Source organism: Triticum aestivum, chromosome 3A, assembly GCF_018294505.1.
Source record: "Triticum aestivum cultivar Chinese Spring chromosome 3A, IWGSC CS RefSeq v2.1, whole genome shotgun sequence".
Lineage (NCBI taxonomy): Eukaryota > Viridiplantae > Streptophyta > Magnoliopsida > Poales > Poaceae > Triticum > Triticum aestivum.
In genome coordinates this window covers 196,914,061-196,927,810 of record NC_057800.1, presented here as the reverse complement: position 1 = coordinate 196,927,810, position 13,750 = coordinate 196,914,061, and positions in this window count along the sequence as shown.

The window sequence follows — 13,750 nt, the reverse complement described above, 5'->3', positions numbered from 1 at the left end:
GAAGTATGATCTCAATCTCTTTGTGACGCCCCGAGACCGATGTGTCAGGTGTCTTCGAGTTATTCGCTGCTGTTGCCATGTCATTTGCTTGTGTGTTGCATCTTATCATGTCATCATGTGCATTGCATCATCATGTTTTAAAACTTGCATCCGCCCCGGTCTCCTCGTCCTCTCCATTGTCCGTTCTGAGCCCAACCACACTTGCACACGCCCATGACATGTCCGAAATATTATTTTATAAGTGGCTAGAAAATGTTCTCGGAATGGGTTGAAAGTTGGCATGCGGTGTTGTTTTGTTTTCAATAGACCGCCTGCCAAGTTTCATCGCATTCGGAGTCCGTTTGACGCCCCAACAGATAAATATAGCGGCAATAGTAGCCGGTCTAACGTCGGACGTTTTCGGTCTCCGGAAACAGTCGTCGGGCCTCCCTCTCTTCTCTTCTCTCAGCTCGAGACCGTCTACACAGCCCACTACCTACCGCCAGGTCCAACCTAACCTCTCTCGTCAGCCCGCGGCCCTCCTCGCGCGCGCGTCCGAAAATTGTCCCGGACCCGACCCGGGCAGTCGTCACCGTTGTGTCCGGATCATCCCCAAACATCTACAAAATGTCCCCGTTTTGTTAATTGGACTTCCTAGTCTATTTTTCTCGACCGCTCGATTTATTTGGAGGAACGGTTTAGCCCCTAAATGTCTCCCTCTTTCTTATATATATGTATAGTCCCTAGTCTAAATCTGGACAAAACCCTAATTTTTAGGAGATGTCCCATCCATCCCATCATGCGCCGCCACCCACTTAAATCTCTCGGGATCCATTCCCCAACCCAAGCAGCCTCCCAACCCTCCTAGTTTTCAGCGCAGCTGCATCGATCCCCTCTCCTCCCTCCATGGAGTCGTCACAGCCGACGAACCCAGCCACCAGGATCAGCCTCCTCCCTGTCCTTCCTCCTCCTTCCCGAGGTTTCTTCTCCTCTAACCTCTCTCTCCCTCCCGTTCCTCTCGCAGGAGCTCGCCGCCGCTGCCGTGGATTTGGAGCAGCGCCGCCATTAAGCTTAGTCCACGGCCGCCGTTGCCCGGATCCAGCGACGGTTGACTTGTTTCACGCATTTCACCGCCCGCCGGACCTCCCTCCATGCTGCTCTCGTCCCAGGCCGCCAAGCCATGCCATGGATGCCACCACCAGGACCTTCGCATGCGCTGCCGCCATGGATTGGATCCGGCCGGAGCGGCTCATCCGCCTCACCTCCCGTCCTCTGCTGCCTTCCTCCCCCATGCCTGGATCCGCCGCTGAGCCATCCCGGAGTCACGCGCCAAGTCTGCCGCCCGGCGCTCCTTGCTGCCTCGCTCGTCGGGGAGACGTCGAGTACCTGGCTCGTCAACGCTCCAACCCTTGACCGCGCCAAGGCCCAGTCGCCCGATCCCCTGCCTGCGTTGACTCACCCCTCGACCGCACGCGCAGGGACCAGCCTCGCCTGCCCAGATCCGCGCCTGGGCCGCTTCTTGCACAAGGCCCAGCGCCACCCAGCGATCCAGCCGGCCCACTGCTCCATCGTCCGGGGCCGAAGCCCATGGGTGAGGCCAGCTCCAACACCTCCCCTGTGCACTTCTGGGCCTGTTAGTTTCGGCCCGTTCATGTTTTTTTCTCTGGTCTACGAATTTAGCTTTTATCCAACAACTGCTGTTTTACAGAAAACCCCTTGTAGATCATGCATATAATAACTTAATAACCGTGCATCGGATTAGAACAAACTTAATATGAAAGTTGCTTATAATTTTGTCTAGTTTAATAATATGCAACTTCCATCTATGTCTAAAATGTTGTTTGTTTAAATTTGCTCCTATGCCATGCTAAAATGCTTTAATTCATAACAAATTAACCGTAGCTCCAAACCTAACAAACTTTATATGTAAATGGGGTAGAAAAATGCCTAGTTTAACATGGTGGCATAACTTTGCATGTTTAACAACTATAAAATATGGTTTAGGGCAGAACAGTACCAAACCTAATATATGTTTATGAGGGTTTTACCGGAATTGTTGTTGTTGCTGTTTCCGGCCTCATTTAAACTTGCTTAAATATGTAGTTTTCTTTTGCTTCACCCTCTTTCCATGTTTAACAACATTTAATATTGATGGGTACATAAACGAGATCGAACTAAATAACTTGTTGTGGTGTTTCGTTAATATGCAACTCGTTGCATAGTGAGCTCCACTTAATTTGTAGAATTGCTTGTGCACTTTGCCATGCCATGCTTCATTAAACCGGACATGCATCATACTTGGTTGTGCATCATGCCATGGTCATGTGTTGGTTGTTTACTATGTTGTTTGCTCCTTTCCGGTGTTGCTTCTTCGGGTTGGTTCCGATAACGTCGCGTTTGTGAGGATTCGTTTGACTACGTTCGTTTGTCTTCTTCATGGACTCGTTCTTCTTCCTTGCGGGATTTCAGGCAAGATGACCATACCCTCGAAATAACTTCTATCTTTGCTTGCTAGTTGCTCGCTCTTTTGCTATGCCTATGCTGCGATACCTACCAGTTGCTTATCATGCCCCCCATATTGTTAAGCCAAGCCTCTAACCCACGTTTGTCCTAGCAAACCGTTGTTTGGCTATGTTACCGCTTTGCTCAGCCCCTCTTATAGCGTTGTTAGTTGCAGGTGAAGATTGAAGCTTGTTCCATGTTGGAACATGGTTATTTTGTTGGGATATCACAATATCTCTTATTTAAATTAATGCATCTATATACTTGGTAAAGGGTGGAAGGCTCAGCCTTATGCCTGGTGTTTTGTTCCACTCTTGCCGCCCTAGTTTCCGTCATATCGGTGTTATGTTCCCGGATTTTGCATTCCTTACGCGGTTGGGTTATAATGGGAACCCCTTGATTGTTCGCCTTGAATAAAACTCCTCCAGCAATGACCAACCTTGGTTTTACCATTTGCCACCTAGCATTTTCTTTCCCTTGGGTTCTGCAGACTCAAGGGTCATCATTATTTTAACCCCCCCGGGCCAGTGCTCCTCTGAGTGTTGGTCCAACCTGTCAGCCGCCGATGGCCACCAGGAGCAACTCTGGGCTGGCCTACCAGAAGTTTGGACAATCTGAGTGTGCCCTGAGAACGAGATATGTGCAGCTCCTATCGGGATTTGTCGGCACATTCGGGCGGTGTTGCTGGACTTGTTTTACCATTGTCGAGGATGTCTTGTAACCTGGATGCCGAGCCTGATCAGATTGTCTTGGGAGAAGGAATATCCTTTGTTGACCGTGAGAGCTTGTGATGGGCTAAGTTGGGACACCCCTGCAGGGATTTAAACTTTCGAAAGCCGTGCCCGCGGTTATGGGCAGATGGGAATTTGTTAATTTCCGGTTGTAGAAAACCTGAAGTTGACCTTAATTAAAATACATCAACCGTGTGTGTAACTGTGATGGTCTCTTCTCGGCGGGGTCTGGGAAGTGAACATGGTGTTGGAGTAATGCTTGACGAAGGTTGTTCTAGGATCACTTCTTGATCATAGTTGTTCGACCGTGCTTTTGCCTTCTCTTCTCGCTCTCATTTGCGTATGTTAGCCACCATATTTGCTAGTCGCTTGCTGCAGCTCCACCTCATACCTTTTACCCTTCCCATAAGCTTAAATAGTCTTGATCGCGAGGGTGTGAGATTGCTGAGTCCCCGTGACTCACAGATACTTCCAAAACCAGTTTGCAGGTGCCGATGTTACCGAGCAGGTGACGCAACCAAGCTCAAGGAGGAGCTCGATGAAGATCGTGTCCTTTGTATTGTTTCGTTCTAGTTGATCAGTAGTGGAGCCCAGTCGGGTCGATTGGGGATCTGTGTAGCATTTGGGGTAGTCTTCTTTTATTTTGGTTCCGTAGTCGGACCTTGATTGTATCTGGTTGATGTAATGCTTTATTCATGTAATTGTGTGAAGTGGCGATTGTAAGCCAACTATGTATCGCTTTCCCTTATGTATTACATGGGTTGTGTGAAGATTACCTCACTTGCGACATTGCTTTCAATGCGGTTATGCCTCTAAGTCGTGCTTCAACACGTGGGAGATATAGCCGCATCGAGGGCGTGACACTCTTGATCGATGTGATTGACAATGCTCCATATGATGCAAAATCTAATGATATAAGTAGTCTAGGACTGCCTGATGATGTTACCAAGATGGTAATGAAGCATTTCATTGAGCTAAGAAAAATCTCCAAGAAGCTGAATCAAGCTATCAAAGACAAGCAAGTCGTCAAGCAAATGAGGAGAGAGGCCAACACTGAATCCGAAAGAAATAATCTGAACAAAGAGATTGTTGAACTCACTAAGTCTCTCAGTCTCATGCGGAATGATAAAATTGATTGGCACTCGCGGTTGCAAATGGAGTTATCTCAGCTGTGTGATAGAAGAAACAAGGAGATTGACCGCAAGGCAGATCTTGCTCGAAGGAGAATTAAAGAAGAAAAACGTCAGAAGGCTAAAGCAAGGGTTAGCAAACCAAAAGGAAACAAAGATCGTCACCTTCAAACTGTTGCCGATGCTCCACTTGATGTCAGCACTCCCTTGCAGCAGATTCCACCACTCCACCTCACAAGGATTAACCAATGCAGCAAGCTGGCCATGTGGAGGATATCATTCCTACTCCAGTAGCCCAAGAACAACCTCATGTTGTTGATATCTTCCTGGAAAAGACTAATGAAGAAAATGATCCGCCTAAGCAGCAAGCCCCAGTTGATGATGTTGATGAGGAAATTGAAGTTGAGGAGGCAGATCCATCGCCTCCGAGAAAATTGCAAGCGGAGCCCTCCTAATCAAACAAGGATGAGATTGACAAGAATGAGCGTGTGACGACCCGAGACTGATGCTCCAGATACCTTCTGATTTTTCGTCGCCACCATGTGTATTATTTTCGTTTGTTGCATTTCATCATGTCACCATGAGCATTGCATCCGCATGTTTTCATAAAACTCATAGTCGTTCATAGTTGCCTCTTCTCCTTGTCTCTGTGGCATGTCGTCAGACCATTTGTCTTCCTTGACCATTCTCAGTCCAACCACACACTTGATCTCGTCTGCCTAACCCCTCTTTGCACATTGCATCGACCCCTTGCCCGCGTCCGAAACTTCCCCGAACCCGAACTGGACTATCGTTATCGTTGGGTCCGGATCATCCCCAAACATCTATAAAACATCTCTGTTTTCTTTGTTGGACTCTCCTAACCTTTTTATCTTGACCGTCTGATTTTGATCGGATGATCAAAACTCCCCTCTTTCCATATATATATATATATAGTCCACCCCTATTCCAATTTAGTCAAACCCTAGATTCTAGCCCTCTTGTCCCATCGCGCCGCCACTCGCCAACCACTCCTCTCCTTCCTTAGGATCCATCTCGCATACACCTCGCCTTCAGCCACCACCGACCAGAGCATCGCCCGATCCTCTCTGTCCCATCCATCCCATCGATCCACTCCGCAACCCCGAGCACCCCTCACGAGCCCCTGCTTCCACGTGCTCCGTTGCCATCCCGCTCGTCCCAGTGGAGCCCCATCCTCCTCGCGCCTATCCCGTGTGTCTGGCGCGACGCCGGCAAGCAGCGGCAACAACCAGGCCACTGCACCTCGCCTCGGTCCCCTCCTTCCTCTCATTTTCTCCCATCTCTCTCTCACTCGGCTTCCTTCCTCTCTGTGTGCCTACAAGAGCTTCGCCCGCGCTGCCGCCATGGACTGGATCCTTCCCGGAGCTGCTTATCCGCCTCACTTCCCGCCCTTGTTTTTTGACCCGAAACAGTAGGAAAGGCTCCTACTGTGTAAATATATTAAAGAAAAGGATCTGTACAAGGTGAGTATTTACATCATGGGGGGAGAGGGTAGGTTAGACCACTTTGGGTCCCACCCAGAAGAACTAGAAAAAAGGGGGGTCTAGTGAAAAGAGTTTACAAAATCCAGAACTAGAGGCCTATTTGCCTCTTTGACCCTATGTTGCAGAAGTTCAAAGTCTTTCTGCTGCTTGATGCTGATGAACGCGGCGATCGGTGCCCTCTTTCGCGTGTGGGCCCTTGCTGCTGATGAACGCGGCGATTGGTGCCCTCCTTCGCGCGTGGGCCCTTGCTGCTGATGAACGCGGCGATTGGTGCCCTCCTTCACGCGTGGCACCGCGCCAAGTTCCGCCATCTGCCGTAGTCGTGGAGCTCATCGGCGTCGCCCTCGTGCCGTCCCAGCCCAGTTGTCGTTTGTCTCATCACCGCCCGGATCCGGTGTCATATGCATCTCGCGGCGTTGAGCCAGCCGTCTCCTTGGTGGCGGTCTACCTCACTCAGGACACCACCGTCCTCGTCCGTCGCTCTACCGACGAGTAAGCTGTCGGAGCACTAGCGCCTTGTCACCACGGTCAAGGACCACTAGGAGGAGCGCCCCGCCAAGTCTCAGCAAGCCGTCGTCCACCATCTTCCTCTGCATCGGGCTAGAACGCTCATCCGCGTCGACCACGACCTCGCGTTGACCCGTCGTCGTCAAGTTCTTGCCGGGCGCGGTGCTGCCTGGATCCGCCATCCCCGTGCCTCCTGGCCTCCTCCGCGCAATCGTCCCTGATTCCTGCCGTTCTCGAGTCCCCTGCTTTGCCCCCTACATCCTTTGCTTCGAGCAGGAGGACGATCGTGCCGCCCCTTGATGTCTACTACACAACCTTCTTCTTGTAAACGTTGTTGGGCCTCCAAGTGTAGAGTTTGTAGGATAGTAGCAAATTTCTCTCAAGTGGATGGCCTAAGGTTTATCAATCCGTGGGAGGCGTAGGATGAAGATGGTCTCTCTCAAACAGCCCTGCAACCAAATAACAAAGAGTCTCTTATGTCCCCAACACACCCAATACAATGGTAAATTGTATAGGTGCACTAGTTCGGTGAAGAGATGGTGATACAAGTGCAATATGGATGGTAGATATAGGTTTTTGTAATTTGAAATTATAAAAACAGCAAGGTAACTAATGATAAAAGTAAGCGTAAACGGTATTGCAATGCTAGGAAACAAGGCCTAGGTTTCATACTTTCACTAGTGCAAGTTCTCTCAACAATAATAACATAATTGGATCATATAACTATCCATCAACATGCAACAAAGAGTCACTCAAAAGTCACTAATAGCGGAGAACAAATGAAGAGATTATTGTAGGGTACGAAACCACCTCAAAGTTATTCTTTCGGATCGATCTATTCAAGAGTTCGTACTAGAATAACACCTTAAGACACAAATCAACCAAAACCCTAATGTCACCTAGATACTCCAATGTCACCTCAAGTATCCGCGAGTATGATTATACGATATGCATCACACAATCTCAGATTCATCTATTCAACCAACACAAAGAACTTCAAAGAGTGCCCCAAAGTTTCTACCGGAGAGTCAAGATGAAAACGTATGCCAACCCCTATGCATAAGTTCACGAGGTCATGGAACTCGCAAGTTGATCACCAAAACATACATCAAGTGGATCACGTGATATCCCATTGTCACCACAGATAAGCACATGCAAGACATACATCAAGTGTTCTCAAATCCTTAAAGACTCAATCCGATAATATAACTTCAAAGGGAAAACTCAATTTATCACAAGAGAGTAGAGGGGGAGAAACATCATAAGATCCAACTATAATAGCAAATCTCGCGATACATCAAGATCATACCACCTCAAGAACATGAGAGAGAGAGATCAAACACATAGCTACTGGTACATACCCTCATCCCCGAGGGTGAACTACTCCCTCCTCGTCATGGAGAGCGCCAGGATGATGAAGATGGCCACCGGAGAGGGATCCCCCCCCCCTCCGGCAGGGTGCCAAAATGGGTCTAGATTGGTTTTTGGTGGCTACGGAGGCTTCTGGCGGCGGAACTCCCAATCTTGGTTTCTTTCTGGAAGTTTGGGTATATATGAGAGGTATTGGCGTCGGGAACAAGTCAGGGGGTCTCTGGGCTATCCACGAGGCAGGGGCGCGCCCAGGGGCACCCCCCACCCTTGTGGGCAGCCCGAGACTCTTCTGGTCCATCTCCGATGCTCCGTGGGCTTCGTCTGGTCCAAAAATAAGTTCAGTGAAGTTTCAGGTCAATTGGACTCCGTTTGATTTTCCTTTTCTGTGATACTCAAAAACAAGGAAAAAACAAAAACTGACACTAGGCTCTAGGTTAATAGGTTAGTCCCAAAAATCATATAAAATAGCATATAAATGCATATAAAGCATCCAAAGTTGATAATATAATAGCATGGAACAATCAAAAATTATAGATACGTTGGAGACGTATCAAGCATCCCCAAGCTTAATTCCTGCTCGTCCTCGAGTAGGTAAATGATAAAAACAGAATTTTTGATGTGGAATGCTACCTAACATATTTATCCATGTAATTCTCTTTATTGTGGCAAGAATATTCTATCCGAAAGATTCAAGACAAAATTTTAATATTGACATAAAAATAATAATACTTCAAGCATACTAACAAAGCAATCATGTCTTCTCAAAATAACATGGCCAAAGAAAGCTATCCCTACAAAATCATATAGTCTGGCTATGCTCTATCTTCATCACACAAAATATTTAAATCATGCACAACCTCGATGAGAAGCCAAGCAATTGTTTCATCCTTTTGATGTTCTCAAACTTTTTCAATCTTCACGCAATACATGAGCATGAGCCATGGACATAGCACTATAGGTGGAATAGAATGGTGGTTGTGGAGAAGACAAAAAGGAGAAGATAGTCTCACATCAACTAGGCGTATTAACAGGCTATGGAGATGCCCATCAATAGATATCAATGTGAGTGAGTTGGGATTGCCATGTAGTGGGTGCACTAGAGCTATAAGTGTATGAAAGCTCAAAAAGAAAATAAGTGGGTGTGCATCCAACTCGCTTGCTCACGAAGACCAAGGGCATTTTGAGGAAGCCCATCATTGGAATATACAAGCCAAGTTCTATAATGAAAGATTCCCACTAGTATATGGAAGTGACAACATAGGAGACTCTCTATCATGAAGATCATGGTGCTACTTTGAAGCACAAGTGTGGTAAAAGGGTAGTAGCATTGCCCCTTCTCTCTTTTTATCTCATCATTTTTTTGTTTTTTTTGTTTTTTTGGGCCTTCTCTTTTTTTATGGCCTCTTTTTCTCTCTTTTTTTAATTTTTCGTCCGGAGTCTCATCCCGACTTGTGGGGGAGTCATAGTCTCCATCATCCTTTCCTCACATGGGACAATGCTCTAATAATGATGATCATCACACTTTTATTTACTTACAACTCAAGAATTACAACTCGATACTTGGAACAAAATATGACTCTATATGAATGCCTTCGGCGGTGTACCGGGGTGTGAAATGACTCATGAGTGACATGTATGTAAGAATTATGAAGGTGGATTTGCCACAAATACGATGTCAACTACATGATCATGCAAAGCAATATTACAATAATGGAGCGTGTCATAATAAACAGAACGGTGGAAAGTTGCATGTCAATATATCTCAGAATGGCTATGGAAATGCCATAATAGGTAGGTATGGTGGCTGTTTTGAGGAAGGTATATGGTGGGTGTATGATACCGGCGAAAGGTGCGCGGTATTAGAGAGGCTAGCAATGGTGGAAGGGTGAGAGTGCGTATAATCCTTGGACTCGACATTAGTCATAAAGAACTCACATACTTATTGCAAAAATATATTATTTATTGAAACGAAATACTATGCGCATGCTCCTAGGGGGATAGATTGGTAGGAAAAGACCATCACTCATCCCCAACCGCCACTCATAAGGAAGGAAATCAATAAATAAATCATGCTTCGACTTCATCACATAACGGTTCACCATATGTGCATGCTATGGGAATCACAAACTTTAACACAAGTATCTCTCAAATTCACAACTACTCAACTAGCATGACTCTAATATCACCATCTTTATATCTCAAAACAATTATCAAGTACCAAACTTCTCATGGTATTCAATGCACTCTATATGAAAGTTTTTAGTATATCCCTCTTGGATGCCTATCATATTAGGACTAAAATCATAACCAAAGCAAACTACCATGTTGTTCTAAAAGACTCTCAAAATAATATAAGTGAAGCATGAGAGTTCATCTATTTCTTCAAAATAAAACCACTGTTGTGCTCTAAAAGGATATAAGTGAAGCGCTAGAGCAAACGACAAACTACTCTGAAAGATATAAGTGAAGATCAATGAGTAGTCGAATAATTATGTAACTATGTGAAGACTCTCTAACATTTAAGAATTTCAGATCTTGGTATTTTATTCAAATATAAAGCAAAACAAAATAAAATAAAATGACGCCCCAAGCAAAACACATATCATGTGGTGAATAAAAATATAGCTCCAAGTAAAGTTACCGATGAACGAACACGAAAGAGGGGATGCCATCCGGGGCATCCCCAAGCTTAGCCTCTTGGTTGTCCTTGAATATTATCTTGGGGTGCCTTGGGCATCCCCAAGCTTAGGCTCTTGCCACTCCTTATTCCATAGTCCATCCATTCTTTACCCAAAACTTGAAAACTTCACAACACAAAACTTAACAGAAAACTCGTCAGCTCTATTAGTATAAGAAAATAAATCACCACTTAGGTACTGTTGTGTACTCATTCTAAATTCATATTATTGTAATATCTACTGTATTCCAACTCCTCTATGGTTCATACCCTCCGATACTACTCATAGATTTATCAAAATAAGCAAACAACACATAGAAAACAGAATCTGTCAAAAACAGAACATTCTGTAGTAATATGTATCAAACATATACTTATGGAGCCCCAAAAATTCTAAAATAAACTTCTGGACGTTATAAATTTATCTATTAATCATCTGCAAAAAGAATTAACTAAATATCACTCTCCAGTAAAAACTGGCAGCTAATCTCGTGAACGCTAAAGTTTCTGTTTTTTTACAGCAAGATCGCAAAGACTTTCCCCAAGTCTTCCCAAAGGTTCTACTTGGCACAAACACTAATTAAAAGCATAAAACCACATCTAAACAGAGGCTAGATTAATTATTTATTAATAAACAGAATCAAAAGGCAATAAACAAAAATAAAATTGGGTTGCCTCCCAACAAGCGCTATCATTTAACGCCCTTAGCTAGGCATGATGATTTCAATGATGCTCGCATAAAAGATAAGACTTGAAACATAACAGGAGCATCATGAAGCATATGAAAAGCACATTTAAGTCTAACCCACTTCCTATGCATAGGTATTTTGTGATCAAACAACTTATGGGAACAATAATCAACTAGCATGGGAGGGCAAAACAAGCATAACTTCAAAACTTTAAGCACATACAGAGGAAACTTGATATTATTGCAATTCCTACAAGCATATGTTCCTCCCTCATAGTAATTTTCAGTAGCATCATGAATTAATTCAACAATATAACCAGTATCTAAATCATTATTTTCATGATCTACAAGCATAGAAATTTTATTACTCTCCACATAAGCAAAATTCTTCTCATTCGGAATAGTGGGAGTATCACAAGAGACTCGAATACTATAAATTGTTTCCACATTAAAAGAGTAATGTTCAGAAAAAGGGTAATCATAATCATGACAAGTTTTGTAAATATAATCATCACTAATTTTTATAGCATAAGTTTCATCACAATAATCATCATAAATAGGAGGCATGCTATCATCATAGTAAATTTGCTCATCAAAACTTGGGAGACTAAAAATATCATCTTCATTAATCATAGAATCCCCAACTTGGGACAAACATTAATTGCAGCAAATACATTCTCAAACATGTCATTCTCATCAAACATAGCATCCCCAAGCTTGGGCCTTTTAATATCATAAGCATAATCACTCTCATCATTAATAGTATGGATAGCACCAATAGTATAGCAATTATCATCATCAAAATGAGTAATAGGAACAACATCATTTGGGAGGGATACCTTTCTACCTTTGCTTCTCCGTCTTTTCTTTTTCTTCTTCACATCATGTGTGGGTTTAATCCTCTTTTCAGAGCTCCTTATTAATGAGATTGGTTGGATAGAAGGCTCCTCCTTGTTACCATATTCATCATAAGAAATAATAGGAGGATATTGGGAAATCTCTTCCCTTTCATTAGTATTCTCTTCATCTTCTATTTGTTTTATTTTCATTATGTAATTGGCAATATAAGGATTTTCAATGCAATTCACTGCACAATACATAAAAATTTCTTCTAGATCAAAAACAAGAAATCTTTCAAGATTAAATTTTGGAATACCCTCAGTTATACGTTTCATTTCTCCATACCCTAAAAGAAGACTAAGCTCTTTATGATGCTCAAGGGTAATCAAGTTATCACAATTTTTGGACATGATTTGATCATGAAACAAATAGCATTGGAGCTTTAAATGACCATGTTCATTGCAAAGTTCACAAGGATGGCGATAAATATTGAATCTTTCAGCACAATCATCTAGCCTTTCTTGCAACCATTTAGCTTCCAAATACTTATGCCTCTTGCAAAATCTATCTTCCCTATTTGGTGTGTTCTTGCAAGCTCTATGTATTCCACAAAAGTTGACATACTTATAAGAGACATTTTCATCATGACTAGTGCAACCATCATTAGTAATATGGATATTCAAAGAATTCATACTAACAACATTGCAATCATGCCCATTATTCAAATATTTAGTGCCAAACATTCTAATGCATTCTTCTTCTAACACTTTGGCACAATTATCGGGATCCTTATTTTCATGGAAGATATTAAAAAGATGAAGCATATGAGGTACCCTTAATTCCATTTTTTTGGTAGTTTTCTTTTATAGACTAAACTAGTGATAAAACAAGAAACTAAAAGATACGATTGCAAGATCTAAAGATATACCTTCAAGCGCTAACCTCCCCGGCAACGGCGCCAGAAAAGAGCTTGATGTCTACTACACAACCTTCTTCTTGTAGAGTTGTTGGGCCTCCAAGTGCAGAGGTTTGTAGGACAGTACCAAATTTCCCTCAAGTGGATGACCTAAGGTTTATCAATCCGTGGGAGGCGTAGGATGAAGATGGTCTCTCTCAAACAACCCTGCAACCAAATATCAAGGAGTCTCTTGTGTCCCCAACACACCCAATAAAATGGTAAATTGTATAGGTGCACTAGTTCGGCGAAGAGATGGTGATACAAGTGCAATATGGATGGTAGATATAGGTTTTTGTAATCTGAAATTATAAAAACAGCAAGGTAACTAATGATAAAAGTGAGCGTAATCGGTATTGCAATGCTAGGAAACAAGGCCTAGGGTTCATAATTTCACTAGTGCAAGTTCTCTCAACAATAATAACATAATTGGATCATATAACTATTCCTCAACATGCAACAAAGAGTCACTCCAAAGTCACTAATAGTGGATAACGAACGAAGAGATTATTGTAGGGTACGAAACCACCTCAAAGTTATTCTTTCGGATTGATCTGTTCAAGAGTTCGTACTAGAATAACAACTTAAGACACAAATCAACCAAAACCCAAATGTCACCTGGATACTCCAATGTCACCTTAAGTATCTGTGGGTATGATTATACGATATGCATCACACAATCTCAGATTCATCTCTTCAACCAACACAAAGAACTTCAAAGAGTGCCCCAAAGTTTCTACCGGAGAGTCAAGACGGAAACGTGTGCCAACCCCTATGCATAAGTTCACAAGGTCACGGAACTCGCAAGTTGATCACCAAAACATATATCAAGTGGATCACGTGATATCCCATTGTCACCACAGAT